The sequence below is a fragment of the Budorcas taxicolor genome, chromosome 20 (genome assembly GCF_023091745.1).
Source record: "Budorcas taxicolor isolate Tak-1 chromosome 20, Takin1.1, whole genome shotgun sequence".
NCBI lineage: Eukaryota > Metazoa > Chordata > Mammalia > Artiodactyla > Bovidae > Budorcas > Budorcas taxicolor.
This window is the reverse complement of record NC_068929.1, coordinates 48,055,888-48,077,159: the sequence shown is the minus strand read 5'-3', so window position 1 is coordinate 48,077,159 and position 21,272 is coordinate 48,055,888. Positions and strand designations below refer to the sequence as shown.

Sequence of the window (21,272 nt, the reverse complement as noted above, 5' to 3'; positions counted from 1 at the left end):
TGGGGCATAGACTTATATTACTGTGATATTGAATGATTTGCCTTGGAAACAAACAGAGATCATTTTGTCATTTTTGAGACTGCATCTAAGTACTGCATTTCAGATTCTTTTGTTGATTATATGAGGCTACTCCATTTCGTCTAAGGGATTCTCCCCCACAGTAGTAAATACAATGGTTATCTGAGCTAAATTCACCCATTCCAGTCCACTTTAGTTCACTGATTCCTCAAGTGTTTATGTTCACTCTTGCCATCTACTGTTTGACCACTACCAATTTACCTTGATTCATAGACCTAACATTCCAGGTTCCAATGCAATATTTCTCTTTACAGCATCGAACTTTACTCCCATCACCAATTACACCCACAACAGGATGTTGTTGTTTGTTTGTTTGTTTGTTTGTTTTGCTTTGGCTTTGTCTCTTCATTCTTTCTGGAGTTATTTCTTCACTGATCTCTTGTAGCATATTGAACACCTACCAGCCTGGGGAGTTCATTTTCCAGTGTCCTAACTTTTTGCCTTTTCATGCTGTTCACAGGTACTCAAGGCAAGAATAGTGAAGTGGTTTGCAATTCCCTTCTTCAAGAAAATTAGAGATACCAAGAGAACACTTCAGGCAAAGATGGGCACAATAAAGGAGAGAAATGGTATGGGCCTAACAGAAGCAGAAGATATTAAGAAAAGGTGGCAAGAATACAAAGAACTATACAAAAAAGACTTTCATGACCAAGATAACCACGATGGTGTGATCACTCACCTAGAACCAGACACCCTGGAATGCAAAGTCAAGTGGGCCTTAGAAAGTATTACTACAAACAAAGGTAGAGAAGGTGATGGAATTCCAGTTGAGTTATTTCAAATCCTAAAAGATGTTGCTGTAAAAGTGCTGCACTCAATATGCAAGCAAGTTTGTAAAACAGCAGTGGCCACAGGACTGGAAAAGGTATTTTCATTCCAATCCCAAAGAAAGGAAATGCAAAAGAATGTTAGCACTACTGCACAATTGCACTCATCTCACAAGCTAGCAAAGTAATGGTCAAAATTCTCCAAGTGAGGCTTCAGTAGTAGATGAACAATGAACTTCCAGATGTTCATGCTGGATTTAGAAAAGGCAGAGGAATCAGAGATGAATTGTCAATATCTGTTGGATCATTAAAAAAGCAAGAGAGTTCCAGAAAAAATATCCACTTCTGCTTTATTGATTATGCAAAAGCTTTTTACTGTGTGGATCACAACAAACTCTGGAAAGTTCTTCAAGAGATGGGAATACCAGACTACCTGACCTGCCTCCTGAGAAATCTGTATTCAGGTCAAGAAGCAACAGTTAGAACTGGACATGGAACAACATACTGGTTCCAAATCGGGAAAGGAGTACCTTAATGCTGCATATTGTCACCCTGCTTATTAAACTTCTATGCAGAGTACATCATGTGAAATGCCGGGTTGGATGAAGCACAGGCTGGAATTAAGATTGCCAGGAGAAATATCAATAACCTCAGATATGCAGATGATATCACCGTTACGGCAGAAAATGAAGAGGAACTAAAGAGCTTCTTGATTAAAGTGAAAGAGGAGAATGAAAATGTTGGCTTAAAATTCAACATTCAGAAAACTAAGTTAATTGCATCCAGTCCCATCACTTCATGGCAAATGGATTGGGAAACAATGGAAACAGTGAGATAGTTTATTTTCTTGGGCTCCAAAATCACTGCAGATGGTGACTCCAGCCATGAAATTAAAAGATGCTTGATCCTTCTAAGAAAAGTTATACCCAACCTAGATAGCATATTAGAAAGCAGAAATATTACTGTGCCAATTAAGGTCCATCTAGTCAAAGCTAAGGTTTTTCCAGTAGCCATGTATAGATGTAAGATTTAGACTATAAAGAAAGCTGAGCACTGAAGAATTGATGCTTTGGAGCTGTGATGTTGGAGAAGACTCTTGAGAGTCCCTTGGACTGCAAGGAGATCCAGCCAGTCAATCTTAAAGGAGATCAATCCTAAATATTCACTGGAAGGACTGATACTGAAGCTGAAACTCCAATACCTCGGCCACCTCATTCGAAGAGTTGACCCATTGGAAAAGACCCTGATGCTGGGAAAAACTGTAGGTAGGAGGAGCAGAAAATGACTGAGGATGAGATGGTTGGATGGCATCACTGACTCAGTGGACATGAGTTTGAGTAAGCTCTGGGTGTTGGTGATGGACAGGGAAGCCTGGAGTGTTGCAGTCCATGGGGTTGAACAGAGTCAGAAATGACTAAGAGACTGAACTGAACTGAAATGACACAATACTGTAAAGCAGTTATCCTTCAATTATAAACAAATGAATTTAATTTAAAAAAAAAAACTAACTCTCAGCTTTTAGGTTGTGTGTATTTTTTTAGTCGACATCAACTAAAAGCTTCTTTCATGATGCCCACAGTCTCCAGTGTGTTCCCCAAATATCCCATAGGGGAAACTAGCTGTGCAATTGTGGATGATTTTGTCAGTGGAGCTTGTAATATCTTCAATTCTGTCTCACCACAACAAAAATTTGAAGTAATGGATCGACCAGTGTTACAGCTCCATGTTAAGGCTCAATTTTATTTGATAAGCAAAGGATAATACATCTTCAAGGTGTGAGGGTAGGCCAACCCACAATGTGAGAAGATAAGAAAAGCCAAGGGTCAATTTTTCATCCTTTTTTTATGTTTTTTTTTTTTTTTTTTTCCTCCTCCCCTGTGCCTGCCCAGTCTAAATTGGGCTATCCAGGAGGGCTGTTTCTTTCACCTGACATCCTCACTCTGGTCCTTGGAACTTCCTTTGTTCTATTTTTGTGGGCTTTTCCCTTATTTTTCTTTTAGCCACTGCCATTCTGGACTCCTTTTTCCTATTCTAACAATTTCCAAGTCTGAAAGTCTCCATGTTTTTCTCATTTCCACATAAAATCCTCACTAACCCTCAGAATTGTCTATATCCTCCCGTAAAGAAAACATCCAGTGACCCTCAGCTTGCAATGGACTGAGACACTCTCCTTAGGATTTTAGCTAATCCTATCCTTGCTGTTTTTGTTTATTGTATACTCATTGTTTTAAAAAAATATTTTTGTAATCTATCTGGCTAGTCCTAGCTATTGCAAAGGAAGTGCTGAGCTTAAAGAGTCTAGTATAAAAACCTCCTTCCCATATAATTTAATTAGAAATGAGATGTTTGAAAGCATCCATTTTCTGTATCTTGCTCAAATACTTAGTCCATACTTTCTCTTTAGTCCTTCTGATACGACTTACTAAAAATTCAGTCAATTTTTTAATGACATTCCACAACTGATTAAATGCATCTTTAAGCACAAGGTGGGTTATTATTCATAAATATCCGGCTTTATAGGATATAAGCAGAGTTTGTTTGTTTGTTTGTTTTCATAGTCAAAGTTCAGTTCAGTGAAGGCTGACTTCACTGCCACTAAAATATTGAGGTGTGGGTAGACCCTATAAATGTCTTTTTCTAAAAATTAACCTATTCAGTTTCATTAGCTTTCAGAACTAACCATAGATGCTTGTGAAATTACAATATTTCATTGTAAATAAAATATAGACATTCTCACCTAGTAGGCTTTGTATCTAAAAGTCATGTGAGGACCGTAAAAATACGGAAGTTCTCACTATGGGACTGAATAAATGTGCTCTGCCAATAAAACCTCCTCCTTTCTTCATGTAACCAAGATATCCTCTATTACGCAGATAAAGCAACTCAGACATTCTTTCACCATGCATTCTTCACAACCATTCTTAACACTTGTTATTTCTGTTTACTTTATATCCATTGAGACCATAAAGATTTCTCTTCTTCTTCCTCCTCCTTTTCCTCCTTTTCTGAACACTCATATTTGTGCTTTCTGCTCTTATTTTAGGGAATAGGATACTGAGAAAAAAATCTTCTCCTTAAAAGAGGCTAAGAGAGGTTGCTCCATGATTTCTGCATTTTCTATTTCAAACTGTGGAATCACCTTTAAGAAGATATTTGGACTAGGATTGTTATTTACCTATGCATAGCTAGTACCCCTAGAGAACCAGGCAGAAATATTTGAATTTCAGGGAAATATTTTTTCTCTTAATTTTTGAACTTTTATATTTTAATGTCGACCAATGTATTCCATTTAATTAGTGGCTTTTACAGTTATTATGGGATACTGCTATATCTCTCATACTTCACATATATTAGTATTTATAAATATATGTGTATGTATGCTGCTACTGCTAAGTCGCTTCAGTAGTGTCCGACTCTGTGCGACCCCAGAGACGGCAGCCCACCAGGCTCCCCCGTCCCTGGGATTCTCCAGGCAAGAACACTGGAGTGGGTTGCCATTTCCTTCCCCTAAAAGTAGGCTAGTGCTTGCTGGAGAGGCTGAGTGTTTGTACTAGGATTCTGACTAACTGGCTGGGTTAAGCTACTGGCTGTTGTGGCAGTAACAAGTCGGACATAATGAAACTTGCTTCCAGGCACTTGAATCTGCTGGACATTGGGAGCAGTTGCCAGAGGAATAGTTGTCTTAAACTGTGATGTGCTCACGCCTCCAACAGTGATGGTCTGCACAGCTGATTTCACTGTCTGCAATGACTGGTGGTGATACTTGAGTTGTCTGTCCTGTAACTGCTTTACTATTAATTGGTTTTGCAAAGATCAGCTTCGTGATTACAGGACCAGAGGTCGGTTTTCGAGGCTTCTTAGCAATCAAAGTCGGCGGCTCCGTCGCCTGCTTCTCCGACGGCGCTCCCTGGCCTCCCAGCAGCGGAGGCGGCGGTGGCGCCCCCGAGACACAGACCCGGGTTTGTGCGTGTGTGTGTATGTATATGTGTGTATATATATATGTATGTATATGTATATGTATATGTATATGTCTGTGTCTCCATTTTTTTCAGATAGATGCAAGTAGTGTCTGATAATACCTTTGCCTTAATTTGCACGTGTATTTCCTTTTGTGTGTGCTCTCTGATGGATCCAATTCCCTCCTTTCCCTCTTTTATATTTCTTTTTTTTTTTCAAGATGAAAGAAATTGCTTGTCCAACAGCCTCATCCAGGATTTTCATTATAAGTTCCTTTGAGTAATATAAATCAATGAGCGATAGCCCCTTTAAAAATTAATTTATTTTTCAAATAAATTCTACCTATGTCTACTTGTAGATTAGGGTAGTTTGACTGTATTTATCAATCTAAAATTTTAATTAACACATACACTCATCAGTTATTGTTTCTCCTTGTTCTTCATTAGTATGTTAACTCTTGTGCACACTTTGCCAGAGATCCCTAATGCCACAAAATACATAGAACTTTTCTTTCATAAAAAATAGCCACACATGTATCCTGAATTTCAATAAACACTTTTTGTTAAAATACAGTGATGGATTGCCCAAGATATTCCAAGCTAAACATTCTAATCTTCTTAAATTTATCAAAAATATATATAAAAGCTCATTGTGAACAATGAGTAATTGCAATTATTATGTTACTTTTTTGATACAAGATAATGTTACATATAATATCTCATTGCACCTCAATCCCTACTCTAGGAAGCAGGTACAATTACTATTCTCATTTTATTTAGCTGAATCCCAGAGTTTATTTATACATTAAATAGCATACTGAAGTCCCAACGCTAGTTCATATTACACTAAGTTTGCACCTAGGCACTTTGACTTCAATACCTTTGCTCTTATACTGTACTACAAGTGCTGTGATTTCTATTACAACCCATTTGATACTCTTGGTCAGCCAATGGAAAAAGACAGATGGGTCTAGGGTAATGGCAATGTGCTTACTTAAGCTTAATGAAGTTAAGATTCCATTTGTAGCTATGGTCTCCTTAATGGTGAAATCAATACTTTCCTGGCTCCCACGAGCAGCTATTGACATAGTAAATCTATTTTATCCATTCTGTTAAATAGAAAACACATAAGTAGTACCCTTTAACCTATTATATCACTACCATTCTGCAAAGAAAAAAGACACTCATTTTTCCAAGGACATGAGAAAAAAAAATATTTATTGTATCATGAATTCCTTTTCAGAAATCTCCCTATGGAGAAACAATTTCTAGTTGACCTATACTACAGATCCTAATAGTTATGGAAGGAAAAAATATGTGTATGTGTGCGTGTGAGCATGAGTGTACGTTCATGTACAATGATAGATCCGTAGAATATAATTATGAGCCGAAAGATATCTTTTCATAAGGATATCCCACCCAGAGATATTTGGAGAAGAGGATCGGAAGAATTTAGAGTAGCACTGAAATATATACACTACCGTGTGTAAGCTAGACAGCTAATGGCAAGCTGCTGTATAGAACAGGGAGCTCAGCTTGGTGCCCTGTGATGGCATGGAGGAGAGAAATGGGAGAGTGGGAGGGAGATTTAAGAAGGAAGGGGTATATGTACATGTATGACTGACTCACATTCTGCAGAAACTAACACAACATTGCAAAGCAATTATATTCCAATAAAATATTGAAAAAAGAAAAACTGTTAATATACATATTATGACACATTCAGTTTACCTCAACTTGCTGAATATGCACCAGAATGAAAATTTTAATAATGAATATCCAAATGATGTGTTAATATTATAACAACTCATAAACTCTAACACATGATGGGAAAGATTTTAATGTCAAACTCATGCTGAACATTTTTTCAGCAGGAGACCATTGTCAATGTGATGTTCGAAGAGAAAAGCTGAACAAATAATGAGTCAGAAAAAATCTCTATCTTCAAAAGATGGAGAGAAAGAAGTATGTCCAAGTGCTAAAACACCATTTTAGGGCAAAAAAAAAAAAAAAAAGAATGCAATAATAATGAAAAATACTGAGTTTAATGGTGCTAAGTGCTATGTAACAATATAATGGAGAAAACTGTGGGAGGATTTCCAAAGGAGAAATCTGAATGTGTCACACCAGGGTGACAGCATGAAACGCATGAAGTGGGTTTAAAAATATAACACTGAAAGACTTTTCTCTTTTTTTAAGGATGAGTCCAGGAACTTTTCTGGGTAACATATGGATCACAGTGAAAGAGTCAAAGTATTTTTTGACCTTTCTTATTTACAGACAGAAAATTGACTGTTGTCCAAATGCCAGCAGGTAGACAAGAACAAAGCTCTGGCCTAAAATACAAAACATCCTTAATGTATAGGATGTGTCCACTTATGTATCTGCAGCTGGGACCTGACAACGCCTGCTTGTGCATCTGTTATTTAGGAACTGAAGTTATATCACACCTGTCCAAAGTAGGACTAATTTATTTGCTCATTTTATTCACCTGACAATGAGAAAGAATTCTTATTTTTTACTGGGACATTCTAATGTCTGGGCTTCTCTGTTGCCTCAAGGGTGAAGAATTTGCCTGCAAGGCAGGAGACTTAGGTTCAATACCTGGGTCTAGAAGATACTGTGAATTAGGGAATGGCTACTCACTCCAGTATTCTTGCCTGAAGAATTCCTTGGACAGAGTAGCCTGGTGGGCTACAGTCCATGGGGTTGCAAAGAGTCGGACACAACTGTACAACCAACACTTTCACTTTCTTTTACTTGTCTAGTGGAGATGGTGATATATTCTTCAACAGGAATCAATCTCAAATATTCCCCAAGCTGATCTACAGAGTCTATACAGTTCTTACCAAAGTGCTAAGTGCTTTGCTAACAGATATTGGCAAACATTTTAAAGTTAATATGGAAATAGAAAGAATTAAGAGTGGAAAAAACACTCTTTAAAAAGAACAAATTTATTTATTTTAACTGGAAAAAAAAAGAGAACAAATTTGGAAGAGATTCATACTGTGCAAATTCAAAACTTATAGAAAGCTAAAGAAATCAAAATAGTATAGTATTGACCCAAAGATAGCCATATAAGCATAAAATAGAATTGAGAGTCTAGAACTAAACTTTTACATTAATGATCAATTGATTTTCAAAAGAGTTCAATTCAATTCAATTAGAAAGCATTTTTTTTAATTTTAAACAAAAGTTCTGAGACAATTAGATTACCATAGCAGAAACATAAGACAGACCCTTACAACAAAAATTAACTTAAGCTCTATCACAGACCTCAATGAGAAAGATAAACCTGTAAAACAGAAGAAGATAAAATAAGATTTAAGCCTTATGATTTTGAGTCAGATAGAGCCTTTCTAGAAATACTGCCCAAATTACAAGTAACAAAATAAACAGTATATTAATTAAACCTCATCAGAATTAAAAAGCTTCAGTGCTTCAAAGGACTACATCAACAAAATGAAAGGACAAATTGGGAAATATTTTCACAAAATGGGAAAGACATTTACAAAGTTGAAAATATTTGATAAGGGACTTTATTTAGAATATATATTATTACAACTCAATAATACAAACATGCAGAAGTCAATTCTAAGATGAATAGAAGACAAGCAACATGAATAGAAATTTCTCTGAAGATATAAAAAATGTGTAATAAGCACCTGAAAAGGTGCTCAACAATCTTAGCCATTAAGAATATGAAAATTAAAACCACAATGAGACACCACTTTACTCTTACTACAATAGCAATAAGTAAAAGACAGAACAATTAGGAATGACAATAGGGAGAACTTTAACCCAATCATATATTACTGGTAGGAATGTAAAATTGTTCAGCTGCTTTCAAAAATAAATTGGCTGGTATTGAAAGTTTTAGGATACAGTTACCCTATAATCTGGTAATTCTACTCTTAAGCATATATCAGAGGAAATTAAACTATGTACACAAAAACATGTATACAAATTTTCATAACAGCATTATTTAAAGTAACAAAAAGTTGGAAACAATGTAAATGTCAATCATACCATGAGCTGTCCAGTGGTAGGATATATATAGACAAAACAATACAAAACCAAAAAGTACAGATGAAGAGAATCAGTGATTCAATGTTTTCCCATCAAGGAAAAGAGTGGAACAGACTTTGTACAAATGGCAATCTGATATTCTTCACCCTACCTTTTTACAGTAATTTTCCTCTTAATGTTCAGGAAATGATAAATCTCTGTGTAAAAGTAAACAAGGGAAAAAAAAAACTGTACAGCTTTCTTAATTTCTTTTGGTAAGCCTCTTGATGAAAGTGAAAGAGGAGAGTGAAAAAGTTGGATTAAAGTTCAACATTCAGAAAAATAAGATCATGGCATCTGGTCCCATCACTTCATGGGAAATAGATGGAGAAACAGTGGAAACAGTGTCAGACTTTATTTTGGGGGGCTCCAAAATCACTTCAGATGGTGATTGCAGCCATGAAATTAAAAGACACTTACTCCTTAATAAAGTAAAGTTATGACCAACCTAGATAGCATATTCAAAAGCAGAGACATTACTTTGCCAACAAAGGTCCTTCTAGTCAAGGCTATGGTTTTTCCAGTGGTCATGTAGGGATGTGAGTGTTGGACTGTGAAGAAAGCTGAGCGCCAAAGAACTGATGCTTTTGAACTGTAATGCTGGAGAAGACTCTTGAGAGTCTTTTGGACTGCAAGGAGACCCAACCAGTCCGTTTTGAAGGAGATCAGCCCTGGGATTTCTTTGGAGGGGATGATGCTGAAGCTGAAACTCCAATACTTTGGCCATCTCAGGCGAAGAGCTGACTCATTGGAAAAGACTCTGATGCTGGGAGGGATTGGAGGCAGGAGGAGAAGGGGACGACCGAGAATGAGATGGCTTGATGGCATCACTGACTCGATGGACGTGTGTCTGAGTGAACTCTGAGAGTTGGTGATGGACAGGGAGGCCTGGCGTATGGCAATTCATGGGGTTGCAAAAAGTCGGACATGACAGAGTGACTGAACTGATTTTCAAATCAAATCAATCCCCATTCTAGCTATTGTTTATTATATTAAAATTCCATCACCAACGACCTGATTTACTGCTATTGCTTTCTATGATAGAAAAAAAATGGAACCAATTTTGAGTATCTTAATTTATAAAGGCAAACAATATTAATGAAATATTAGAAATATAAAGTTTAGCTCAAATAAAAGAAATTGCTTAACACATACAGCCTTAGAAAGGACCAGGACCATAATTGCAGAAGGATTTGGAGGTCATCTGTCTAGATTTTTAGCATGTGATTCAACTGCAAACACTTCCAATGTTTCTATTTCTCTGCTCAACAGAACGGTTGTATAGCCTATCTTGTAAGAGAATCAAACATGTAATCAGTGATAGGTGGGCCTTATGATTATTAGATCAACAAGAATGATGTGGAATTGGGGCCATGTTCTCCAAAGGAAGTGATCTGGGGGCCTGCATGGGGTTCATAGGACTGGCAGACCTGACAACTTGTGAGGATTCAGAGAACCTAGAAGAGCTGTTTTACTCAGGTTATGATTTATTGCATTGGAAGTATACAGATTAAATTACTAAAGATTTAACTAAGAATCTAGGTATAAATCTTAGTACTGGGTATGTTATGTAAAGAATGTGAGCAAATCTAATGTGTGGGGTAAGCACTATGGGGTAGTCCCATGTCTATAGGACCTATTAAAATTCATTTAGGCATAAGCAAAGCAGTTCTTGTGAGTGTATATATATATATATTATTTATATTCTGGCATTTATGTACAGGATCATGACACACTTATTGTTTTTATAATGTTTATTCCATGCTTGCTGGCTTCTAGAAACTCTACCAAGTACTAAGAATTTTGTCCTTGAGAGGATAAGAAAAAAATTACACTTTACATATAAAAATCCTCAAATATTTATAATATAATATGGTGTAATTAGTGATGAATGAAAAAAATAGAGTTACTTAAATTCAATTTAACCTTTCTATGGGCTATAATGACAGACTTTATTGGGGAAATGTATTCAAATTGTATTTTGAAACAGGTAGATAAGGAATTGAAGAAGAGAAGGAAGCAAGCATAAAGGGATAGAAATATAAACAAATGGATGAATTAGCAGATATGTGACTTCTTTGCTGAAGTCACTTATTGCCCACTCTAACTGACCATAAACAAGCAACTGGTCTTATTTAATCTGGTCTTATTTCCCTAAATAATAAATGAGATAATTGCCAGCACCATTCCTAATCTAAGTTGATTCTCTGGCAATATGATATGGCCTTAGGCTTCATATCGCAAGTCTGGGGTTGATTTTGAGGTTATGTGTCTTGAGTGTTCAGAAGAAAACTTTCTGCATAGGTGTATGTGCACATTTGGCAAGCAGAAATAGAGATTCTCATATTTCAATTTATATTTACAAAAATTTGAATTCATATTATAGTATTACCTTGACATATCTGTTTTTGGTTTGTCATTTTCTGCCTATACATTACTTAGTTTGAATAAAATCACAGATTTTTTGTCAAAAAGGAAAATAACTTTTCATATAACACTTATATGCTATAGATGTGAATTTCCTAAGATAAATTTTCTGCTCAAATAATATTTTAAATAATTTTAATAGATAATTTAAAATTAAAATAATTTACCAAGATGTATTTTTGAGAAAGGGCCATCCAAAGATCCCAAAATACAGTGAATATTTTATAATTTATAAAGCTGATAACCCAAAATGTCAATCAAGGCTTAGTGCTAAAGATCTTCAGAATGTGAGGAGTTTGAACAACCCACTCCTGGTAAAAATAATGTTGACTGAATTAATAGTATCCAGAAATTTTGGCATTCATATTGATTTTTCTCTTCATAAAGAAACATTTGAAATTTTAAAATATTTATGTGACTAAAACAAACATATAAAAATAGTGTAATCAGCAATTGGAAACTATGGGATGGATGTTTTACTTTATCAAAATAATTTTAGTCAAATTCTCTAATATTAAGGCAAAAGATATAGCAAAATCTGATTATGTTTTGCTATCTTTACTTTCTTTGTTTGTATATAGGACTTATAGGTAGGTACTTTCTCTTTCCAGATGTTTGAGGGTGTAGAGCAGCTGAAAGTTTTAAATGAATGCTTCTTAAATTTAAGTAGTCTCTGAATAGAGGATTATTGTTAAAAAATATATAGTAAATACTTAAGTGATTCTTTTCTAATAAAAATTGTACAGCAAAGTGATATACATACAGAATCCCTATAATTATTTATGATTTATTCAAACTACAAAATAAAAGCTTCAGTAGTCTGTGTCTTACTTCATTTCATGGTATCTTTTGATATTGCATGTCCATTAATGTTGTATAATAATTCAGACCATTTAAAGCTTGGTTTATCCTTTCTTGTGAAAGGTTATCAAATTTATTTCATAAAAAACAAATAATTCACATTAGATTTAAATTTCTACTTTCCGTAATTGAGTCACTAAAGCTGTATGATTGGCACAAAATCCTAAATGTGGCATAGTTTCTTAGAATTTATAAAAACAAAGGCTTCCTGGAATAAAAATCAGATATATTGACTGTACTGTTGCTCAACGGTTGCTGATCAGGCAACTGTGATTCACACAACTGTGGCGAGTGGCATTTATGCAGCCCAGAAAAGAGCAGGTGAGCCATCATCTATAAAATCAGAGCAGTAGACATTATTTATTACTCTATCTTGAGACATGTTATCATTCTCTTCTATTCTTATACTCAGCATCTTCTGATGCAAACAGTTTGCATGCCATTCCAATCAAGAATATGATGAATCTTTCTTTCCCATTCATGAATATGATTGTTTTTCATATTCACAGATGACACTTCTAAAGGCTTTACTCCAAAATGATGTAAGGAAAAACATTAGCTCTTGGTTTATATTTATTTCTCAATAATTATTTCAAGGATTGAATTTGTGTTGAAATGTATTTTTATCAGGCTGGAGAAGCAAATCTATAATTTCCCAGCAGTTACTGCCAATAAAAATTTTATGCAGTCATTTTGCATTTGTTTAGTTTTCAGAAACTCTAATTGTTCACTGAAATGTCTATGCACAATGTGAATATTTTACTAGTGTGCCAATATCTATGGAAAAAAATATACTTATAGGAGAGGAACTAAAGAGCCTCTTGATGAAGGTGAAAGAGGAGAGTGAAAAAGCTGGCTTAAGACTCAAGATTCAAAAAAACCAAGATCATGACATCTGGTCCCATCACTTCATGGCAAAGAAATGGAGGAGGAAATGGAAACAGTGACAGATTCTATTTTCTTGGGCTCCGTAATCACTGCAGACAGGGACTGCAACCACAAAATTAAAAGACCCTTGCTCCTTGGAAGAAAAGCGATGACAAAACTGGAGAGCATATTAAAAAGCAGAGACATCACTTTGCTGGCAAAGTTTTGAATAGTCAAATCTGTTTTTAGCTTTTCTAAAGAGATTTGGGCCATAAAGAAGGCTGAATGCTCAAGAACTGATGCTTTCAAACTATGGTGCTGGAAAAGACTCTTGAGAGTCCCTTGGACAGCAAGGAGATTATTCGTCAAATACTAAAGGAAATCAACCCTGAATATTCACTGGAAGAACTGATGCTGAAGCTGATGCTCCAATATATTTGGCCACCTGATGCAAAGAGCTCACTCATTGGAAAAGACCCTGATGCTGGGAAATATTGAAGATAGGAGGAGAAGGGGATGACAGAGGATAAAATGGTTGAATGACATCACTGACTCACTGGACATGAGTTTGAGCAAACTCCAGGAGATAGGACATGGAGGGGAAGGACAAGGACAGGGAAGCCTGGTGTGCTACAGTCCATGGATTCCTCAACAGTTGAACATGACTTAGTAACTAAATAACATAGATCATATGGGTATTCATTCACTAAGAGTTTAAGTTGTGTAGAATAAACTTATTTCCTGAGTCATTCTGTTTCCCATGTAGGTTAGTTACACAATACTTTAAGGTTCTCATTTGAAAGGAGAAAACTATTCTTCAGGAAACTATTTATACAAACATAGCTCATTATTTCCCAGCATTAGCAATTAAGAAATATTTCATAGTAAGTGACAATATCTTAAAATATAATTAACTTTCAAACATTTTTTATGAGCATTCATCTTTTTTCCCATGGGATTTATCTGAGTTCATCATGCCACTATTGATTGGGTTCATGAGTAGACATAAATGTGAACAGGGTTTATATTATTGTATTATTAGTGAAAATAACATAACCATTGTGTTAAAAAGTGAAATTGCACAGTAGGAATTATAATGAGAAGAAATACATTTTTCTCACTCCTTTTTTTCCTCCCCTGCCCACCACTTCCCAAGTTGATTCCATTCAATGATTTCTTTTTCTTTCATCTGATCATCTGAGGGTTATTACTATATTTCTAGATAACATTTTTGTACCTCTATTGCTTGATTTATTAGCCTTGAAGTTCCATAAAACTTTAGCTCAGGTTATCCAAAATCCCTTCCTTTGGTTCAATTTCTTTCCCTTTTTAAAAGTGCTATTTCTTTGCATAATTTTGTTATTTGCTACTTGTTGCGACAAGTTTGTTCATGTGCAATAGTGCTGATATATGCTCCCACTATGAAGTTCTCTCTGCATATATTCCAATTTGCTGTTTTTATATCCATTTTATAAGTTATCCATCTATTTATTGACTTCCTATAAATATATTGAAATTTCTCAATACTGACGCCCCTTTCTTTTCTTTAGCATGTTAGATATTTATATCATTTTAAATTTTAAATAATTTAAATAAGATCTTGCTTGTAAGAAGGGTCTCACAGGTGCTCAGTTTAACATCTTGATCTGGAAGATTTATAACTCTATAAACTATTCATTTTCTCTTCTCATGGAGGCAATACATATAAAACAAATTACAAGATCATTACCCTGTTTTTTCAACTTTTAATTGCAGAATAATTGCTTTACAATGTTGTGTTGGTTTCTGCCAACAATGTGAATCAGTTATAAGTATACATATGTCCCCTCCTTCTTGAACCTCTCCCCTACCCCCTCACCACATCCCACCCCTCTGGGTTATAACAGAGCATGGCTTGAGCTCCCTGCGTCATACACCGATGTTCCACTAGCTATCCATTTTACATACAGTAGCTTATAATAGAAGGGCAATTTATCTTTTAATTAATCAATATGTTTATTAATTATTATTTAATGACCAAGGCTGCATAAACTGATTAGCTATTATATAAGAAGGGATTTTATCATATTATCCTTGTCATTTTATATCTAGTTATAAACAATATTTTTCATCATTGAAACTAGGTCACATTTGCCAGGTTCAACTAAGATTCAGAACTTCCATATGCCATAAAACCCTGTTATTTTGCATCTGTACATACACCCAGAGTAATTAACCCAGGGAGATAAAATCCAAAATCTCCTAGAATCTAATCTGCTTGTGGCATAACAAAACACACTCAAATCCATGTGACACAAAGAATGGTCCTACACATTTCATCATAAATGATACAGTACATAATACATGGGCATTCAGTTCTCCCTGCAGAATCTGCAACTAAGTGTAAAGAGGAGATAAAGGAAAGAGACAAGCAATTTATATGAGATTTTAGAATAATTTTTTATTTTCAGTCATTAATTACATATGAGGTTATATTAAAGTAGGCTCTTTCTATAGACTAGGTGATCTTTGTTCATTCCCCAGGGCTTTTTTGTTCTGAGATTTAAAGAATAATGCAATTTTACTAGGAGGCAAATGGATGAATGGCGGTGTTCCCAGCTGAACACATTGCCTATAGCTGGTAGCAAGTTTTCAAATTCTCCTCCTACTTATGCATTTTAATGACTCTGCATTCAGTTTTAGAACAAAAATTATTGAAAGTAAATTGAAATCAATACACTTTGAAGCATTAGAGATCCCGTTTCCAGTAATCACTCCTTTCCACAGTGAGGGGTCCATCAGATTCTCTTACTTTGGCTGACAGTTTCTTAAACATTTCTATAAATGTGGCAATCAATGTCCTGGCAGCCAAGGAAACTAGATGCAAATCTAATAGATTGAATTGTTATGTTAAGTATGTTAAGTGTACGTGTCACCCTTCTCTGAATACTTATATATAAGAATGAAATAATTTATAGTATGTGCCATATTATACAAACACTGAAATTATATCTCTCCATTCTTTTTATTGTTAAAAATTGACAAAACCAAATAGGTTCAAATCAAATGTTGAAAGCATTTAATTACTTTTGAATGATTTATTAAAAGCATTTTTATTGGAGTACAATTGCTTTACAATGTTGCATTAGTTTCTGCTATATAAGAAATAAATCAGCTATATGTATACATATAATCCCTCCTTCTTGGACCTCCCTCCCACCTCTACCCATCCCACCCCTTTCATGAATTCATAGCAAATTTTCTACATGTTCTGTTGAAAAATAATCAAGATCATTGCAAATTTGAGACAGGATACCTTTTTAGATAAAAATCTAAACATATATCAAAATATCATTAAAACATATTTTGTTTTTAGAAATATTTACTGCAAGATGCATTTGAACTGTGGTAAGTGGAATATAAAACAATTACTTCCATGTTATAAGCTTCAAACTAAATAAACACAAAAAGCATCTGTTCTCTCTTCCTAGTATGTATAAAATATTAGGGTAAATCCTCCTTTAAATAATTATGGATCATTTTCCTTAGTAATCAGTATGGTGGTGTGTGAAGTCGCTCAGTTGTGTCCGACTCTTAGCGACCCCATGGACTGTAGCCTACCAGGCTCCTCCCTCCATGGGATTCTCCAGGCAAGAGTACTGGAGTGGGTGCCATTTCCTTCCCCAGGGGATCTTCCCGACCCAGGGATCGAACCTGGGTCTCCTGCATTCCAGGCAGATGCTTTAACCTCTGAGCCACCAGGGAATACTTAAATTAAATTATCTATGAATATCACTTCATTTATTGGTGAAAAAATAAATATGCTCTAATTTTGCTTTTTTAAAAGTCATTCTCCTGAGTGACTTCTTTTAAAATGAGATACTGCCAGTGACTCAGGATTGGCTTAAAATTTCTCTCTATATTTTAGATAATCACGTTTTTATTATTATTCAGAGAATTTAGTTTAGTTAGATCTATTATTTCTTGGTCTGAGAAACTTCAGTTCACTTCTCTGTCCCTGTAGTTACCTTAATGGTTTAGCTGCTGGTTGTTATCCCTGGAAACCTGAAATACTAGTTAAATTTTTCTCATTAAGCTTTTCACTGTAACAGCTTGTTAACCTCATTGAAAACTCAGGGTAAGACAATAAAAAACTGAAAGACTATACATGATTTCTTGTAAATATCTCTTATTGCTAAATGTAAGTAATATTCAGAGGCCAATGAAAGTTTAAAATGGAAGAAAAACAGGTATTAGACATACTTTGTGACAGGAGAAATTCAAATTAGAACATTAATCTCCTTTTCCCTCAGTAATGGCTAAATGACAAAAATTTACATTTTTCTAACCAAAGAAATGAACCACACCAAATGAACCACATAGAGTGCCATCTTGTCTTAATATCTATGCCCCTTTGATTGACAACTACACAAGCTATAGTCTCCAGATATTCTGTAGAATCTAATTACTTGCAATCAGAAAACAAAGGAAAAGATGAAGTCAGTTTCTGCCTTGATAGTCACCAAAATAAATTTACAACTGCAGATACAGAAAGCGCAAAAGCAGGAGCACAATTTTACATTAGCATTGTATGATTTATGATTGAACTAAGAAGCCTTTGTCCTTCTAACAGGCAAAGAATATTTTGATTCTTAATAGTACCTTTTTTATAGTGTAAAATAAATAGCAATCAATTTTTCTAACTGCAGCACTGGCTAAGATGAGATCATAACCACTATCTAGTTTATCTGCCCTACTTTCAAAATTATTATTAAATTATTTCAAACTAATAGCTTCAGACAAATAGCATGCACAATATAATGCCAAGAAGTGAGAAATCATTACAAAGAAAATTAGGACATGGCAAAAATCATGACTGGTGAATATCTTAGTTTTTTTGAGTGAAAATTTGTTTGAGGAAGTGACATATAAATAGAAATAAAGATGAAATTAGAATGGAATTATACAACATTGACTGTAGTTCAGTGTTCAACCAGAAGGAAATGCAAATTCAAAGGCATTTTCTGTCCTTTGTTTCAGAAGACAAAAATTAAAGAAAGGTCTTCTGTATGTATCAATGTCAATGTTCACCATATGACAATTTCTCTGAGTTCTCACTTGTATGCTCCATTAGAACTTTCCTAAGAATGATAAATTATATATAAGAGATGGTTGAATAACATCATTGACTCAATGCACATGAGTCTGAGCAAACTCAGGGAGATAGTGAAAGACAAGAAAGCCTGGCATGCTGCAGTACATGGTGTCACAGAGTCAGATACAACTGAGAGACTGAAAAATAATATTATATATATATATAATATAATATACATACATATAATCTTATATATATAATTATTTATTGTTACTCTCTGTTGTAACAAAGCCTTTATTCACAAACTTTTATCCAGATCAATGGCGTTACCATACACCTACTTGTACCTAGCAAAATACTATTACATGCATAGTTCTTCACTCATATTCTTTCTCATACTCTGTGAGTATATTTCTTTTCCTCTGATAGGTGATATCTCTCTCCTGGTGCGTCACTATAAGAAGATATTCACCATGCAAAGCATAGAAATCACAGGTAATTAAAAAGCCTCTACTCCTTTAACCTCAAGCAAGCAAATGTATATGTGTTAATAATCCATGAAGTCTATACATTTCTATGCCAGTAATGCAGTCTAGCCTGGCCCTTGCATGGCATTGCATCCTTTAAGTCAATATATGCCTTTTATTAAGAAACTTTTCTCTCTAAACTACTATAAAACTTTTGGTTCAGGATTCAGCCTGAAGAATTCCATCTTACTTTGTGTGGAGAATTGAAGGCAGATTTTCTTCATTGTACACACAAAAACAATCTCCACGCCATCAATGAAAGAAACAGAACTCTCATACTTCTCTTATTCATTCTTTACCTCAATTTACCTTTGCATTATCATTGATACCATGCAGACTAGATAAAAATATAATTGAAGGATATGAAAGTTATTCCCCTAGATGAATGAGTACATTTGCACTATATTAATTTTATGTATTTATATCGTGTGCATAACCAAGCATATACCATTTGTTTCTAAAATGGCCTTCTCTTACACTTTTTAAGTTTCCTTGATTGTGTTTTTGTTTTACCTTCTGCTTCAATAAATTTTCTCCCTAACACACCTTACTTTTGCCAAAATCCTACCCATTCTTGAGGCTTTATGTCAATTGGTAAGCTTTCTCTGTTTCCTCAACCTAATATGTTCTTCCTTTTAACTTTCAATAGGACTGTACACATCACTTACTCTAATTATATTCTACCATTAAAATATTGACTGTATATAATTTTCAATAAGATTTTAGTTTGTACTGACAGCCTCTGGTAGTTCCATACCATAACAAATTCTTTTAAAAACCAGCACTTATTACCTCCATTCTTCCATCATGCTTCACCAGTAACTGCTTTGTGACATTTTTATCTAGGTTGTGTGCATGCTTTGCTTAGTCACTAGGCCATGCCTGACTCTTTGTGATCCCCCTAGACTGTAGAACACCAGGCTCCTCTGTCCATGGGATTTTTCCAGGCATGAATACTGGACTGGATTGTCATTTCCTCTTCCAGGGGATCTTCCTGACCCAGAGACCAAAGATTCTTTACCTTTGTGCTACCTGGGAGGCCCCTAGATAAATGACATTGTTACAAAACCAGTTGGCTTTACTAAGAAAACACTGGGGACATTAAACATGACTCTTTCTTCTTCTTCACACCCATAGACACTTATCTTTCATTAGTTCATACTCCATTCCCTAATATATTAAATTCTCTATAATTCGCCCAAAAAAGTGTTTACTTCTATATATCCAATGCCCATACAAAGCTGATACACAAATTAGTAGGTAATTTTAAAATATTGCCTAATGCCAGTCCATTCTAAAGGAAATCAGTCCTGGATATTCTTTGGAAGGAATGATGATAAAGGTGAAACTCCAGTACTTTGGCCACCTCATGCGAAAAGTTGACTCATTGGAAAAGGTTCTGATGCTAGGAGGGATTGAGGGTAGGAGGAGAAGGGGACGACAAAGGATGAGATGGCTGGATGGCATCACCGACTTGATGGACGTGAGTTTGAGTGAACTCCGGGAGTTGGTGATGGACAGGGAGGCCTGGCGTGCTGCAATTCATGGGGTCACAAAGAGTTGGACACGACTGAGTAACTGACTTGAACTGAACTGAACTGAAGGCTTTTTTTAAATCTGAAAAGTATTTTCTTACTTTCTGTTTTGATTCTTATGCCTAAATTTTCATTTTTTTTTTCCATGAGTAGTGGAAAAGACTCCTAGTTGACTTTTATTACCAAAATTAGACTCTTCCGTCCCATCTTGTCATCTTGCATAGGGCTATAAATTTGATCTTTTTAAATGTTAAATCAAATTAAAACAAGCTCCTAATTTAACATCTAAAAAAAGAATTTCCCAAACTGACTGAATCATCCAGACATTTATTTGGGGGAGTTAAGTTGTATTTGAAAACATGTTCTTAGTCACACTCTCCAGCTATAATAACAAAATGCATTTTCTATGACATAGCTATTGGACATCTAGCTATTCCCTCAAAAAAATAAATAAATAAACACACATACACACATTTGTATAATTTTTTATGTCTAGGAGCTTTCTCATCAAATGCTACCTGTATTTACATCTTCGCCAAATTCTCACCATAGATTTTCCTCCTATAATGTAGCTGTCTTGACTTCATAATGGTAATTTGAATACAATTTCAAATATAAATGTAAAAATACAAATACAAGGCATATTTTATTTATTCATTTAAGGAACAAATAGATTTCATTTTTTCTCAGCTATGTTGAGGTATAATTGGTATTAAAAACTACATAAAATATATACAATTAATTAATATGCACAATTTTTTGAGTTTAGACACATATTGAATAGCTTGTGCTACCATCAGTATTATATATTTTATATATAAACAAATCTTAAGATATTAAAGGACTAAAATTCAAGATGAGAAAGGATCATACAGGTAAAGATTCTAAGAATTTAAATTAAAAAACAAAAATTTTAAATAAACTTATTTTAAAGTAACAAATATTTCAAGTAGTTTTTGTTTTTGTTTCATTAGTTCATTCTTAATAACTATAAACATCTCATGATTCTAAATGTGGTCTAAAAAAGTAAATTTTATTCAGAAATAAAGTCAGAAGTGTTGTGCTCACCTTGATACTTATTGGCTACATAGGCCATTTGGAAGTATAAGAAA

The 21,272-nt window shown here is 34.7% G+C and overlaps 1 non-coding gene across 1 annotated transcript; it reads right to left on the bottom strand.

Annotated features, from left to right (window-relative positions):
- Positions 1-16,696: 16,696 nt before the first annotated feature.
- On the bottom strand, positions 16,697-16,768 carry TRNAS-GGA (transfer RNA serine (anticodon GGA)). Its single transcript has one exon. It is a non-coding gene; the product is annotated as a tRNA-Ser (tRNA).
- Between the last annotated feature and the right edge of the window lie 4,504 nt (positions 16,769-21,272).